Source organism: Hypanus sabinus, chromosome 12 (genome assembly GCF_030144855.1).
Source record: "Hypanus sabinus isolate sHypSab1 chromosome 12, sHypSab1.hap1, whole genome shotgun sequence".
NCBI classification, from domain to species: Eukaryota; Metazoa; Chordata; class Chondrichthyes; order Myliobatiformes; family Dasyatidae; genus Hypanus; species Hypanus sabinus.
In genome coordinates this window covers 29,336,664-29,353,778 of record NC_082717.1, presented here as the reverse complement: position 1 = coordinate 29,353,778, position 17,115 = coordinate 29,336,664, and the positions used below count along the sequence as shown (strand labels likewise).

The 17,115-nt window shown below is 42.9% G+C and overlaps 1 protein-coding gene across 2 annotated transcripts in view; it reads right to left on the bottom strand.

Annotated features, from left to right (window-relative positions):
- Nucleotides 1-17,115, bottom strand: part of fbxo11b (F-box protein 11b) — a 124,873-nt gene that overhangs the window by 10,904 nt on the left and 96,854 nt on the right. The gene's annotated exons all lie outside the window — the stretch shown is intronic.

Genomic DNA, 17,115 nt, shown 5'->3' with positions numbered 1-17,115 from the left:
CTTTGTTTTGTGGCTGCCTGCAAGATGAAGAATCCCAAGGTTGTACTTGGTATACATACTATGATAATAACGTACTTTGAACTTTAGATCAGTTGAAAATATGGGCAGGAAAAAGGCAGATGGAGTTTTAAGCAGATACATATAAGTACAGCATTTTGGGATGTCAAATGCAAGAGGAAAATAAATGGCAGGACTTTTGGGAACATTGTTGTACAGAGAGATCTTGGGTTACGAGTCCATTCCTCCCTGAAAGTGACGCACAATTGGATGGGGTGCTAAAGGATGTGTCTGGTATGCTTGCCTTCATTAGGCATTGAGAACAAGTCTGCACAGAATAAGAATTTCAGGTTGTAAACTGTATATATTCTCTGATAATAAACTGAACCATGTAAAAAGAAGTCATGTTGCAAGCTATATAAAACTTTGGTTAGGCCACATTTGGAGTTTTTAGGTTCACAAGGTTGTTGCCCGGATTTGAAAAAGGAAACGTTGGGCAAACTTGAGATTGTTTTCTCTGGAACAGGGCTCACCAGCCTTTTTTGCACCACAGACCAGTTTAATATTGACAATATTCTTGCAGACCGGCCGACCAGATGGGGGTGTTAATCACGAACAGAATATAGGTGTAAGTCACTTATAAGTGGCTAATACACTCAATTTTGTTTCTAAAAGGGTTTATCTGACAAATTTAATATTAAACACACAGCACATATTTTCCTCGCATGAATATAGTGATAAGTCAATTATAACTCACTTAAAAATCAATAGCATCATAACATTTTAAGTAATGTTTGGATATTAAATATACAGCGCATATTATCCTTGTAGGAACATATAAAATAATTGCACCAGTGAGAGGACAAGGTAAGGGCCGGAGGTCCCCATACCGGGGCCGCGGCTGTTGCAGTCCGGAGAGAGCGGCCGACAAAAGTTTGGCTCGAGGGAGGACTTTCAGTAGATTGCAGCGAGGTAGCCGCTCTGCTATTTACAAAACCGAGCCCGAATTAAGTCGTCTGCAGATACTTTAGCACTGGGTTCCCCACGAACATTCGGTGTGCTAAACAGGCTTAGAGGTGGCGCCCATCTATCCATGCTCCAAGCCGTATCAACGGCACTTCTCACCGACCGCTCAAGGCAGCCGGTTACCCGAGGTCAACCAGTGATCCCTGGCGCGAGGGTATCACTGCGATTAGGCAACTGATGACCTCCCGTGCATTCAAGTTCAACAGTGGGCATGACGGAATGAGGAAAGGTGCAGCTGAATCGTATCGTTTCATATCGCCAAATCATATTGTTTCCTTGCGGCCCGGTGGTTGGGGACCACAGCTCTGGAACATCGGAGGCCAAGGAGCAACCAGATCACTAAGTTTTAAGAAACACAAATAGGGTATATAGTCAATCATTTTCCAATACCAGAGAGCTTTAAAGTGAGATGGGGACAGCTTAAAGGAGATTTACAAGGTAAACATTCTTTATTTTAAAGCACAGTGTAGGAACATGTAACACACTACTGGTGAGGTGGTAGAAGCAGATAAGATAGTATATGTTTAAGAGGCATTTTGGATGGGCACATGAATAGGCAGGAAAGAGAGGGATGTACACCATTAGTTTTAATTTGGCAATGTGATCAGAATAGATATTGTGGGCAGAAGGGCATATTCCCGTCTGTACTGTTCAATGTCCTATAGGAAGAAAAACAATCTACCAGTGATTTTGAGATGCAATGTGTTTTCCACAAGATCTAGATTCTCGTGCCACTGGTGGAGCAGTACCATTATTGGTTCTACTAAATCGTCCAAATCAACAGTATTAGCAAATCAATTAAATGCTCTTGAGGGTAACACCATCAAAAATGAGGCACTCAACCAGTTCCAGTGGTTTTGGATCAGCATGTCCAAAATAAACTCAAGCTACATCACAGCAAGAGACTTCCAGAAGGACAATGAAGAACAAACAAAAATGTTCAAAAGCTTCTGTGGTGGGGTGGGGGGGAAGGGAATGTAATATCCTCACCAACTCATGATCACCCTGATCCATCACCACTTAAAAAAGAGAGGCATTCAAGGAAGGGACAGCAGCAAGTTCCTACAACAAGAGCCCACAGAAGCAAGAAACATCCCAAACAATTCACCCACTTATGGTAGACTTTGAATCATGAACAATCTCCACAGCAATCTCCCATACAGAAAAGTGGAATGGAGTGGAGTAAGTCATCATCAACACAAAGGACTATAGAAAATTTGCAATGTGAAGTATTTCAGAATAAAATCCACCTAAATAGATTTTAAAAATATACAGTTCCTATGGTCTTTTTACATTAAAAAGGCCACAGAAAATGTTGAAATATGTACAAAATTATGCTTTTCATTTTCACCGGACTTCAATCCATTAGTTTTTTTAACGAAATGAAATGGATGGATAACAATAAATTGTGCAAAGTAAACAGTAACTGACATAGAAAAGGAGGCAAGGCCCAAGGCAGGATTAGCCAGGATCATACTGAGTGGTGAGGTAGGCTTGAGGGCCGAAGGAGTCTACAGCTCCAATCTTCTCATGATTTTATGTAAGGCTAGGCTTGATGGGTTAAATTGTCTTTCACACTTACATTTTCATTTGAGTTTTTAAGTTCCAACCAATATTTATATGGATCAAATATATTCATATTTGAAATGCTATACATTTCTACCAGCTCCATGGTACATAATAAAAACATATTTGAAGTTTATACCTGTTTCAAAGATTAGATGGGAAGAACAGTTTCAACAGTTTAACTATGTCGCATGCCTAACAATCTAAGTTGGAAAAGCAGTTTTTGTCAATAACATTTACCTTGCATTTCCTACAACATAGAAGGCTGCTAGCACAGGAAGCCATGCTCCAGAGCATAACCCATCAGTCCTAAACCCTGCCCACATTTCCTGTAACCTATTCCCCTCTTATGTGCCACACAGAACTTAGTGATCAAAAGTTAATTTATTGCAAAGTATTCTTCAAATGATAACTTCACCACTTTTTCTACAGACCAGCAATTTCCATCACCCAATAATGCAATTAAATGTGAAAATCTAGTCAGCTCCATCTTGGGTACTAACCTACAAAGTACCCAGGACATCTTCAAGGAGCGGTGTCTCAGAAAGGCCGTGTCCATTATTAAGGACCTCAGGCACCCAGGGCATGCCTTTTTCTCACTGTTACCATCAGGTAGGAGGTATAGAAGCCTGAAGGCACACACTCAGTGATTCAGGAACAGCTTCTTCCCCTCTGCTATCAAATTCCTAAGTGGACATTGAACCCTTGGACACTACCTCACTTTTTAAAAATATATAGTATTTCTGTTTTTTTGCACAATTTTCAATCCATTTAATCTACATGTACTGTATAAAGTATACTGAATAAGATTTACTTATTTATTTATTATTTTTCTTCTATATTATGTATTGCATTGAACTGCTGCAGCGAAGTTAACACATTTCACATCACATGCTGGTGATAATAAACCTGATTCTGATTCTGAGATGTACCACTCCTTTGCAGAATGAATGACATCTTGATCAAACATACAAACAGAAAAACCATGTATATTCATAACCCAGAATTAGGAAATGCTCAGCATGTCAGAATTAAGTACGGACTGCTATGTTTAAATTCAAAAATCAAGTAATCCTTATTCTACTTAAATGAAGTATGGAATCTAATCCCAACTGATTTTTTTCCAACCTTTTATTTATCTCCCTTGATCTAACTTCCTCACAATGTTGACGTACCTGCATAGGCTTGACAAACCACCCCCCCCCCCCACCCCCGATACCCAATTTGGGTCTTACCATCAGGCTCTAGATGACATCATGGCAGTGGCATAAAACAAGGGAAAAAAAATAGCTGAATTCTACATACAAGGCACGATGAGGGTGAGTGGCTCAAACATCGACACATTTTAACCACACACAGCAAAGAACCTTGAAAACCCAGTCTCCAGAAAAGACGGGTACTGTGTAGCAGAACGGTCATCATGTGAGCAGTCTGAGTCAGGGTGGTAAGGCTTTAGCTCAACAGGGCTTTGGTGAGAACAGGTAGATGCAAGTTCATTTCTTCTTTCTTATTTAACTCTTGAGAGAATAGGGGGTATATCTACAGGGACAGTGTTCTGGGTTTCAATTGTGGGTTTCCCAGACTACCAGACTCCCCGATGACCACATCTGCACCAGATGCATCAAGATGCAGCTTCTTAGAAACCATTTAAAGAACTTGAGCTGTGGCTCGATGACCTTCGGCTTGTTAGAGGAAGTGAAGAGGTGATAGAAGCTACAGGCAAGTAATCACCCCAAAGCTACAGGGGACAGATAAATGAGTGACTGTCAGGAGAAGGAAAAATATCAGATATTGAAGAGCACCCCTGTGGTTGTCCCCCTCAACAATAATAGGGGCAGCAGTAATAGGAGACTCTATAGTTAGGGGGACAGATAAACGATTCTGTGGATGCAAAATAGAAACACAGATGGTACTTTGCGTCCCAGATGCCAGGCTCCATGCTGTTTCTGAACACGTCCACAAAATCCTGGGAAGGAGGGTGAACAGCCAGAAGTTGTGGTACATTTTGGAACCAACAACATAAGAAGAAAAAGGGAGGTGGTCCCGAAAAAAGAATGCAGTGAGTTAGGAAGAAAGCTGTACAGCTGGACTTCAAGGTAGTTATCTTCAGATTGCTGCATGTGCCATGTGACAGTGAGGATAGAACTAGGAAGAGGTGGCAGATATATGCACAGCAGAAGCAGGTGCAAGGATTCAGATTTTTGGAAAATTGGGACCTCTGCTGAGCAGGTGTGACCTGCACAAAAAGGATAGGTTACATTTGAATCTCAGGGAGACCAATAGTCTTGCGGGCAAGTTAACTAGAGCTGTTGAGAATGGTTTAAACTAGTGGTCGCCAACCCGTCAATCGCGATCAACTGGTCAATCTTAGAGACTTTCCCAGTAGATCCCCCCCAAAAAAAAACAAATACACAAAGACCGTTTAGAGACTGTTTCCGGGTTGCGGGGTTTTAGTTCCATTCTTTCTGCCCAGCATGCATGCGTATAGCTCCCCCGCACTACACAGTGTACTTCAGTGGTCTCCAACCACTGGGCCGCAAGGAAACAATGAGTCAGTTAACACACACAAAATGCTGGTGGAACACAGCAGGCCAGGCAGCATCTATAAGGAGAAGCACTGTCGACATTTTGGGCCGAGACCCTTCGTCAGGACTAACTGAAAGGAAAGATAGTAAGAGATTTGAAAGTAGTGGGGGGAGGGGAAAATGCGAAATGATAGAAGACCGGAGAGGGTGGGATGAAGCTAAGAGCTGGAAAGGTGGTTGGCGAAAGTGATACAGAGCTGGAGAAGGGAAAGGATCATGGGACAGGAGGCCTCAGGAGAAAGAAGGGGTGGGGGGGAAGCACCAGAGGGAGATGGAGTACAGGCAAACAACTAAATACATCAGGGATGGGGTAAGAAGGGGGAGGGGCATTAACGGAAGTTAGAGAAGTCAACGTTCATGCCATCAGGTTGGAGGCTACCTAGCCGTTATAGAAGGTGTTGTTCCTCCAACCTGAGTGTGGCTTTATCTTGACAGTGGAGGAGGCCATGGACAGACATATCAGAATGGGAATGGGACATGGAATTAAAATGTGTGGCCACTGGGAGATCCTGCTTTCTCTGGCGGACCGAGCGTAGGTGTTCAGCGAAACGGTCTCCCGTTCTGCGTTGGGCCTCACCAATATATAAAAGGTCACATTGGGAGCACCGGACGCAGTATACCACACCAGCCGATTCACAAGTGAAGTGTCGCCTCACCTGGAAAGACTGTCTGGGGCCCTGAATTGTGGTGAGGGAGGAAGTGTAAGGGCAGGTGTAGCACTTGTTCCGCTTACAAGGATAAATGCCAGGAGGGAGATTGGTGGGAAGGGATGGAGGAGGGGGGGAAACGAGTGGACAAAGGAGTCGCGTAGGGAGCGATCCCTGCAGAAAGCAGAAAGAAGGGGCGGGAAAGCTGTGCTTGGTAGTGGGATCCCGTTGGAGGTGGCGGAAGTTACGGAGAATTATACATTGGACCTGGAGGCTGGTGGGGTGGTAGGTGAGGACAAGGGGAACCCTATCCCGAGTGGGGTAGCGGGCGGATGGGGTGAGGGCAGATGTGCGGGAAATGGGAGAAATGCGATTGAGAGCAGAGTTGATGGTGGAAGAAGGGAAGCCCCTTTGTTTAAAAAAGGAAGACATCTCCTTCGTCCTGGAATGAAAAGCCTTATCCTGAGAGCAGATACAGCGGAGACGTAGGAATTGTGAGAAGGGGATAGCATTTTTGCAAGAGACAAGGTGGGAAGAGGAATAGTCCAGGTAGCTGTGAGAGTCTGTAGGCTTATAGTGGATATCAGTAAATAAGCTGTCTCCAGAGATGGAGACAGAAAGATCAAGAAAGGGGAGGGAGGGGTTGGAAATGGACCAGGTAAATTTGACGGCAGGGTAAAAGTTGGAGGCAAGGTTAATGAAGTCAACAAGCTCAGCATGCATGTAGGGGGCAGCACCAATGCAGTCGTCGATGTAGCGAAGGAAAAGAGGGAGGCGGATACCCATATAGACTTGAAACATAAGACTGTTCCACAAAGCCAACAAAAAGGCAGGCATAACTGGGACCCATACGGGTGCCCATGGCTACACCCTTGGTTTGGAGGAAGTGGGAGGAGCCAAAGGAGAAATTATTGAGAGTAAGAACTAATTCCGCTAGGGGGAGGAGAGTGGTAGTAGAGGGGGATTGGTTAGGTCTGTAATCCGAAAAGAAGCGAAGAGCTTCAAAACCGTACGGGTGAGAGATGGAGGTATATAGGGACTGGACGTCCATGGTGAAAATAAGGCGGTGGGGGCCAGGGAACTTAAAATCATTGAAAAAATTCAAAGTGTGAGAAGTGTCATGAACATAGGTGGGAAGAGATTGAACGGGGGGGGGGGGGGGGGGGGAGATAAGACAGTGTCAAGGTATGCAGAAATGAGTTCGGTGGGGCAGGAGCAAGCTGAGACAATAGGTCTACCTGGACAGGCAGGTTTGTGGATCTTGGGTAGGAGGTAGAAACAGGAAGTGCGGGGTATGGGAACTACGAGGTTGGTGGCAGTGGATGGGAGATCCCCAGAGTTGATAAGGTTGGTGATGGTATAGGAGACAATGGCCTGGTGCTCCTTAGTGGGGTCATGATCAAGGGGTAAATACGAGGAGGTATCAGAGAGTTGAAGCTGTGCCTCGGCCAGGTAGAGGTCAGTACGCCAGACAACAACAGGTCCCTCTTATCAGCAGGTTTTATAGTGAGGTTGGGATTGGTGCGGAGGGAGTGGAGGGCAGAGCGTTCGGAAGGAGTGAGGTTGGAATTGGAACAGGGTGTGGTGAAGTCGAGACGGTTGATGTCCCGTCGGCAATTAGCAATAAAGAGATCCAGAGCAGGCATCTTTATGAGTCAGTTGCACCTTTCCTCATTCTCTGTCTCAGCCACTGTTGAGCTTGAACACACGTGAGGTCAAGAGTCGTGTAAACGCAGTGATACTCTCGTGCGGCCAGCAGGAAGTGCCATTGCTACTGGCCTGGAGCGCAGTCAGATGGGCACCGCCTGTGAGCCTGCTTAGCACACCAAATATTCGTGGGGAACCCGGTGCTAAAGTATTCGCAGACAACCTAATCCAGGCTCAGGGTTTCATAAGCAGCAGAACAGCTACCTCGCTGCGATCTACTGAAGCAAACTTCTGTCGGCCGATAGATCCTGCAAGGGGGGCAGGCGCAGGCCTGTCGCTCTCGCCTTTCACTGAGGCTGAGGTAGGAGATCTTGGGCTTAAAAAGGTTGGTGACCACTAGTTTAAACTAATATGGCAAGGGGATGGGAACCAGTATAACAGAGCTGAGGATGAGCCAGCAGGTTTACAAGTAGATGATGGATGTAATAGGAATGCAAGGATGGACAAGCTAATGAAGATGCCACATTTAAATATGGGTAGCATTCGGATTAAGGTGGACAAACTCAGCGCAATTAGAGATTGGTCTATATGACGATGTGGGCATCATTGAATCGTGGCTGAAAGAAGGCCATAGTTGGGAGCTTCAACATCAAAAGATATACCTCGTATTGAAAGAACAGGCAGGAAGTCATAGGCGATTGTGTGGCTCTGTTGATAAGAGATGGAATTACATCTTTAGAAAGAGGTGACACAGTCAGAGAATGTTGAAACTTTGTGGGAGTAGTTAAGAAACTGCAAGGGTAAAAAACCATTATAGGAATTGTATACAGGCCTCCAGATAGTAGCCAGGTTGTGCGACTGAGATTCAAAGGGAGCTGGAAAAGACATGTAATAAGGATAATATCACAATTGTAATGGGGGACTCCAATATGCAAAGGGACTAGGAAAATCAAGTTGGAGTCAGATCGCAAGAGAGGGAATTTGTTGAATGCCTACGATATGGCTTTTTAGAGCAGCTTGTGCTTCAGCCTATTCGGGGGAAAGGCTATCATAGATTGGGTATTGTGTAATAACCCAGATTTTATTAGTCTGCCTAATGCAAAGTGACCTCTAGGAGGCAATGATCATAATAGCATTGAATTCATGTTGCAATTTGAAAAGGAGAAGCTCAAGTCAGATGTACCAGCATCACAATGGAATAAAAGAAATTAAGAGGCATGGGAGAGGAGCTTGCCCAGATGGACTGGAGGAGGATACTGATGGGAATGATGGCAGAGCAGACGTTTCTGGGAATAGAAGGCGAAAGTAAATATGCCCCACAGAGGAAGAAATTCTTAAATGGCATAGCTAGGCAACCGTGGCTGACAAAGGAAGTTAAGGACTGCATAAAAACCAAGGAAAGAGTATATAAAGTAGCAAAAGTGAGTGGGAAGTTGGATGATTGGGAAGCTTTTAAATTCCAACAAAAGGCAATTTAAAAAAAGTGGTAAGAAATGAAAAGATGAAATATGAGGACAAACTAGCCAATAACATAAAGCAGGGTACTGAAAGTTTTTCCAGTTATATAGAGTAAAAGCGAGGTGAGAATTGATATTTGACCACTGGAAAATGATGCTGGCGTGGTAGTAATGGGGGGACAAGGAAATGGCAGATGCACTTAATGGGTACTTTGCATCAGTCTTCACAGGGGCACACTAGCAGTATGCCAGTGATCTGTGAGTGGCAAGGAGCAGGAGTGTGTGCCATTGTTGTTACAAAGGAAAAAGTGCTAGGCAAACTCAACTGTCTTAAGGTGGATAAGTCATCTGGGCCAGGTGGACCATATCCCAGAGTCCTGAAAGAGGTTGCTGAAGAGATAATGTATGCATTGGTCATTATCTTTCAAGAATCACTTGATTTTGGCATGGTCCCAGAGGGTAGGAAGATTTCAAAAGTCACTCCACTATTTAAGAAGGGAGGAAGGTAAAAGAAAGGAAATTATAGGCCAGCTAGTCTAACCTCAGTGTTGGGGAAGTGTTTGGGTCTATTATTAAGGATGAAGTTTTGGGATACTTGGAGACTAATGATAAAATAAGTCAAAATCAGCATGGCTTCTGTAAAGAGAAATCTTGCCTGAAACCCATTAGAGTTCTTCAAGGAAGTAACAAGCAGGGAGGAGAACAGATGCCATTTACTTGGATTTTCAGAAGGCATTTGTTAAGATGCCACACATGAGGCTGTTTAACAAAAATCCTATGGTGTTACAGGAAAGATACTGGCACGGATAGAGTAATGGCTGACAGGCAGGAGGCAGTGAGTGGGAACAAAGGGGACCATTTCTGGTTGGCTGCCGGTGACTAGTGGTGTTCCTCAGGAGTCAGTATTGGAAATGTTACTTTTCATATTGTTTGTCAATAATTTGGAAAATGGAATTGATGGCCTTGTGGCAAAGTTTATAGATGATACATAGATAGATGGGGGGTAGGTAGTGCTGAGGAAGCAATGTGATTGCAGCATAGACAAATTGGAAGAATGGGCAAAGAAGTGGCAGATGGGAAATGTATCATAATGCATTTTGGTAAAAGGAACAATAGTGCAGACTATTATCTAAATGGGCAGAAAGTTTCAAACATCAGAGGTGCAAAAGGACTTAGACGTCCTTCTGCAAGACTCCCAGAAGGTTAATTTACAGGTTGAGTCTTTGGTAAAGATGGCAAATGCAATGTTGGCATTTATTTTCAAGGAGAATTTATTTCCAAGAGATAATGCTGAGCCTTCAGTTTGCACTCGAAGTACTGTCAACAGTTTTGGGCCCCATATCTCAGAAAGGATGTGTTGTCACTCCAGAGTTCAGAGGAGGTTCACTAGGATGTTTCTGGAATGAAGGGGTTAACATACGAGGAGCGTTTGGCAGCTTTGGGGTTGTAATCACTGGAATTTAGAAGAATGCAGGGGCATCTCATTGAAATCTACCAAATGTTGAAAGGACTAGATAGGGTGGATGTGGAGAGAATGTTCTCTACAGTGAGGGGGTATCCAGAACCAGAGGACACAGCCTCAAAATTGAGGGGGGACCTTTTAGAACAGAGTTAAAGAGGAATTTTTTCTCCCCCAGAGAGTAGTGAACCTGTGGAATGCTCTGCCACAGTCTGCAGTGGAGGCCAAGTCCATGGGGATATTTAAGGCGGAAGTTAATCGATTCCTGATGAGTCAGGGAATCAAAGAAGGCAGGTGTGGGAGGTTGATTGGGATCTGGGACCAGCCATGATGGACTGTAGGGCAGACTCGATGGGCTGAATGGGCCAATTCTGCTCCTATGTCTTATGTCTTTAACCCTTTCAAAACTGATAAGGTGGATGGAAAGCAAGGGGAAAAATCCTTCACTAGATAAAATTATCTTATCAAACAGTATCATTTGTTGTTCAGCCACCTCAGCCCCACCACACTACCTCGAGAGCCTAGTCAGTAACCCTAAGCCTAACCATTCATTCTTTCCACCACTTACACAAAGTGACTACAATGCACACAATCTGGGAAATGAAGTGCAATTCCTTGCCAAAGGCAAGCTGACAACACCTCCCAGTCTGTCAACCTCTATCACCTGTAAGATAATGACTGCAAGCACATGGGAGCACATGAGAGAATGGGGTTAAGAGGGATAACAAATCAGCCATAATGCAATGACAGAACAGACTCAATGGGCTGAATGGCCTAAATCTCCATCTACATCTTATGGTTTAATACAAATACACAAGTGCTTGGAAATTCTAATACATCAATGAGTATGCTCATAGGCAGGCTTAAAGTAAGGAAAAACTTAGGTACGGTATGTAACTATGTAAACCCAGAATCACAGTATGATGAGTATATTCTGTTTAACAAGATCAAAGTTCTTTCTCTGTGCTCAAAAAGGAGTATTGGGAAATTGTGTTACTCTGTGTGACAAAGCAGAAATCAGATTCTGAATACAGGGCTGATTTGTGAAAAACAAACCTGGTCATTTGCCAAATTATGAGAATCAATTAGGAAATAGCAGCATTGTCCTTCATGAGAAGTGAGTGCATGCTATTAAAAAACAGTATTCTGTGCAAATAAACTTCTTGGCAACTGGATTCAAAAATGATTGGAAAAAGCTCAGTTTATCAGCATTGACATTGCTGCTCTCAATTTATAAAATGAATGAGAGTAGATTGATTATTAGCTGCATCTCACATTTGCGACATGCAATGCAAGGTGCAAACAAATGAGCAAGCACAGCTTGTTCTGTCTGAAACAATTTAAGATGTTATAGCTGACAACTGAAATTCATGAAGGGAAACCAATTTTTGGTTAGGGAATGGGAATTGTTTCTTCAAACCAGCTTTTATATCTAAAACGTATACAATGTATAACAATGTACATTTTTAGAGTTTTTGTATTTCTTGCTCTATGTGAGATTGTTTAAATGCAGTCATGTATTTTAGTGGTCATGCTTGTTAGAGGCAGAGTCTTACAAAAGGTAAATAAATGAACACACAAGTATTGCCCAGATTTTGTGCCTACAAATACGGCGAATTTAACCGTTTGTTATTACATCTTGAATCTCAAAGGCATTTTGGAATTTCCTCTCAGAGGGTTATTTCACATGGAAATCCCACAGATGATGTCAATGACGGAGCACTCCTGCACAGGCTGTGTTGTTTTATTCCCTCCTTTAACACTCTACTAGAAAACCAATGAGATGCCAGAAATTCCTGATATTTAAAAATTATTTTCATGTGACCTACCCAAAAAATAATGCACCTTGCATTAAACTATACACATTTTAAATGACAATTATTGTTTAGAAATCTCTCTGGACCTTAAAAGCAAAATGAAATATAGGTGTCCCGTTTTTCTAACGTTCGCTTTACGACACCTCACTGTTACGAAATATCTACATCAGTTACCTGTTTTCGTTAACAGAAGGTGCTTTCACTGTTATGAAAAAAGGCAGTGTGTGCCACAAGCAGCCAAGCTCCTCCCCCGGAACTGCAATCTAGCCGCCATTGTTTAAACACGTGCCTGTGAGCATCTGTGCTTTATGTTGATTTATTTTGTGCATCCATTAGCAAGATGGATTCTAAGATATCGGAAAAGCCTAAGAGAGCTCGTAAGGGTGTTATTCTTAGTGTAAACTAGAGATAATTCAACGTTTTGATTGTGGTGAACGAAGTAAGGGCATTGTCCACACTATTTATACGCAGAGAAAGACTCTTGAAAGCTGCCGATGTTACTGTTGGTTCTGCTCGTAGCAAAGTGGTCTCTCCTAGTCGCCATCCAATAATGGATAAAATGGGAAGTCTATTCCTTGAGTGGATTGATGGGTGTACAAAGTGTGGTATTCAATTAAGTTATATCAGTCCGCCTTTTTAATAAGCTGAAACAGAAAGCGCTGGACGATGGTGATGAAAGTGTTGTGAAAATGGAATTTAAAGGTAGCCATGGGCGGTTTGATCGGTTTCTGGGGCGAGGGCAGCTTCGTAGTTTAACGTTTACTGGAGAGAGGGCTTCAGTTGATGCTGAAGCTGCCGAAAAGTTCCGGGCTAAAATTGCCGAGCAAGACATTTATTTCGATAGGAGAAAAGCAGGCTAAGGGACACAAGGCATCAAAGGCAACATTTACCCTAATGCTTATGATTAACACCACTGGTGATGCTGTCCTTAAGCCTCTACTAGTGTACCATTCAGAAAATCCGAGGCCACTTAAAGGCATTGATAAGAAAACACTTCCCATTGTGTTCCATGCACCCCAACCTCCGATGAGCCAGTCTAACACACCATCATCAGTGTGTTTGCTGTCTTCCTGATTCCAGTAAGTGAAACTACACGGTACAGTACATACATTATTTCTACTTTATACTGGCTGTGTACTTTTATGTGGTATTTGGTATGACAGTGCTTCCTCTAACATTGCTTCCACTATGCTAGTAGCGCTAAGTAGTGAGATTATCGCTACACTAGACAGTGCTGCAATGATTGCAGGGAAGTATTTCTACTTTATAGAGGCTGTGTATTTATCATATCATTCCTGCTTTTACTATATGTTACTGTTATTTTAGGTTTTATGTGTTATTTGGCACAACTTTGTAGGTTATTTTTTGGGTCTGGGAACGCTCACAAATTTTAATGTGACAGGATCTTCAACACCGACTTGACTATGAATTAACATTTCATGTAACAAACCTCTTGCACTACAGCAGAACAACCACTATTTGGAGTAGAACTAAATAAAATAAATAGACCCAGGACAGAAAGACATTTAAAAATGAGAAAATCAACTAGACTTGGAGGGAATGATCTCAAAAACAGGAAAGCTTTCAGTGTAGCAGTATTTCAGTGGAGTAAAGGAAATTACAGTGGTATGAGAGAGGAGATGGCTAAAGTAAATTGGAAGGAGCTGCAGGCAGGGATGTCAGCAGAGCAGCAATAGTGCGCGTTTCTGGAGAAAATGAGGAAGGTGCAGGACCTGTATATTCCAAAAATGAAGAAATACTCAAATGTAAAATAGTACAACTGTGGCGCGTGGCCTAGTGGGCAAGGCATCAGACTAGTAACCTGAAGGTCACTGGTTCAAACCTCAGCTGAGGCAGTGTGTTTGTGTCCTTGAGCAAGGCACTTAACAACACATTGCTCTGCGACGTCACCGGTGCCAAGCTGCATGGGTCCTAGTGCTCTTCCCTTGGACAACATGGACAGAGGAAGGCCTGCAGCTTGGGCAACTGCCGGTCTCCCATACAACCCTGCGCAGGCACAGGCACAGATCCATGGTCTCTCCAGACCGACGGATGCCGCCACCACCACAACTGTGGCTGACAAGGGAAGTCAAAGCTAATGTAAAAGCAAAAGAAAGGGCAAACAAAGCAAAAATTAGTGGATAGAGGATTGGGAAGTTTTTAAAAACCTAAAGAGAGCAACTAAAAAAATTAGAGGGGAAAAAATGAAATATGAAAACAAGCTAGCAAATAATATCAAAGTGGATAGAGTTTTTTTTCCCAAGTGTGTTAGGAATAAAAGAGAAATGAGAGTGAACGTAGGACCACTAAAAAATGAGGCAGAGGAAATAATAATGGGGGACAAGAAGATGGCTGATGAACTAAATGAGTATTTTGCAACAGTCCTCACTGTGGAAGACCCTAGCAGTGTGCCTGATGTTGTAGTGTGTGAAGGAAGAGAAGTGGGTGAAGTTACTGTTACGAGGGAGAAGGTGCTCAAAAAGCTGAAAGACCTAAAGGTATACAAGTCACCCAGACCAGAGAAACTGCACACCCTAGGGTTCTGAAAGAGGTAGCGTTAGAGATTGTGTGGCATTAGAAATGATTATTCAAAAAAATCACTGGACTCCAGCATGGTGAAAGAGGACTGAAAAATTGCAAAAGTTACTCTACTATTTTAAGAAAGGAGGAAGGCAGCAGAAAGAAAATTATAGACCAGTCAGCCTGACCTCAGTGGTTGGGAAGATGTTAGAGTCAATTGTTAAGGATGAGGCGAACTTTCTGACACAGGACAAGATAGGACAAAGTCAGTATGGTTTCCTTCAGGGAAAATCCTGCCCGACGAACCTGTTGGGAGTTCTTTGGGGAGATTAAAAGTAGGATAGATAAACGGGGTGCACGGATGTTGTATATTTAGACTTTCAGAAGGCCTTTGACAAGGTGCCACACATGAGGCTGCTTACCAAGTTAAGAGCCCATGGTATTACAGGAAAGTTACTAAGATGGTTAGAGCATTGGCTGATTGGTTGGAGGCAGCGAGTGGGGTAAAAAGGATCCTTTTCTGGTTGGCTAGTGGTGTTCCACGGGGTCAGTGTTGGGACCACTTCTTTTTATGCTATATATAAATGATTTAGATGATGGAATAGATGGCTTTTTTGCTAAGTTTGCAGATGATATGAAGATTGGTGGAGGGGCATGTAGTGTTGAGGAAACAGGTAGGATGCAGAAGGACCTAGATTAGGAGAATGGGCAAGAAAGTGGCAAATGAAATACAATGTTGGAAAATGCACAGTCATGCACTTTGGTAGTAGAAATAAATGTGTGGACTATTTTCCAAATGGGGAGAAAATACAGGAATCTGAGATGCAGAGGGACTTGGGAGTCCTTGTGCAGGACACCCTGAGGGTTAACTTGCAGGTTGAGACGGGGGTGAGGAAGGCAAATGCCATGTTAGCATTCATTTCAAGAAGGCTAGAATACAAGAGCATATGTGATGCTAAGATTTTACAAGGCACTGGTGAGGCCTGACTTTGAGTACTGTGAACTGTTTTGGGCTTCTCTTCTTAGAAAAGATGTGCTGGCATCGGAGAGGGTTCAGAGGGAGTTCACAAGGATGATTCCAGGAATGAAAGGGTTTTCATATGAGGAACGTTTGATGGTTCTGGGCCTGTACTTGCTGAAATTCAGAAGGATTGGTGGGGGGAAGTATCTCATTGAAACCTTTCGAAGGTTGAAAGGCCTAGACAGAGTAGATGTGGAAAGGATGTTTCCCATGGTGGGAGAGTCTAGGACAAAAGGGCACAGCCTTAGGATAGAGGGTGCCTTTTCAAAACAGAGATGTGGAGAAATTTATTTAGCCAAAGGGTGGTGAATTTGTGGAATTTGCTGCCACAGGCAGATGTGGAGACCAGGTTATTGGGTATATTTAGGGCAAAGATTGATAGGTTCTTGATTGGACATGACATCAAAGGTTACAGGGAGAAGGCCGGGAACTGGGGTTGAAGAGATCGAAAAAAATTATCAGACACCATTGAATGGCGGAGCCAGGTGGCCTAATTCTGCTCCTATGATCTTATGGTCTAATAAATATCTACTTCTGAAATCCTGATCACAAAAACCAACTAATATTTCAGACTACAATTATAACAGCCCCACATGAAACAAAGCTGGATTATGGAGGAACAAAGTGCAGATGCCTTACTTTACTGAGCATACATTGTCAGCCCAAGCTATCAAAATCAGCAATCAAATTGACGACTATTCCAAGAAAAAATTGGAAAAATCACTTTCCTTGACTCGAATACTTCATTCAGTTTTAAGCTCAGTACAAAATAGTTCTATTCATTAGTGCCAAAATCTGACCTTTCAGTGATACCTCAATAAAATGTCAAAGAATTGCATTAAATTCTGATCTTAACAGTTTTCAGTTAAGATTTATTCTGTTACAACAATAAAATGTGCAAGCTACTTGCTCTTGGAATTTTCTCTCAGAAGGTGCTGACTAACTGATATGATTTGAGGTGTTCTTATTTCTGTACTTCTGTAAATAACACAAAGTTTCAGGTGAACTACATTGTTGTTGAATGCCTTTGAGTCGTTGTCGACTCATGGCAACCCTATGAATAGTGCGGTTGTCCATAGGGTGTTCGTGGCAAGATATGAAAGTAGATTGCCAGGCCTTTCTTCCACCCAGATACTGCTGCTGCCCAGGTTGGGACCCGGCCGGATTCGAACTCAGGACCATCTGCCTCAAAGTCCAACGCTGATGCCACTACACCACCAGCTGGCACAACACTGTATTACTATGGAATAGATGATTATTAATATAGACACAAAACTATAGCTAAATAGATATAACATTTTAAAATGCAACAATCTGTCAATGGTAAGAAACTATTTATCTTGCTCTTAAATAACCAATGACTGCAATAATTC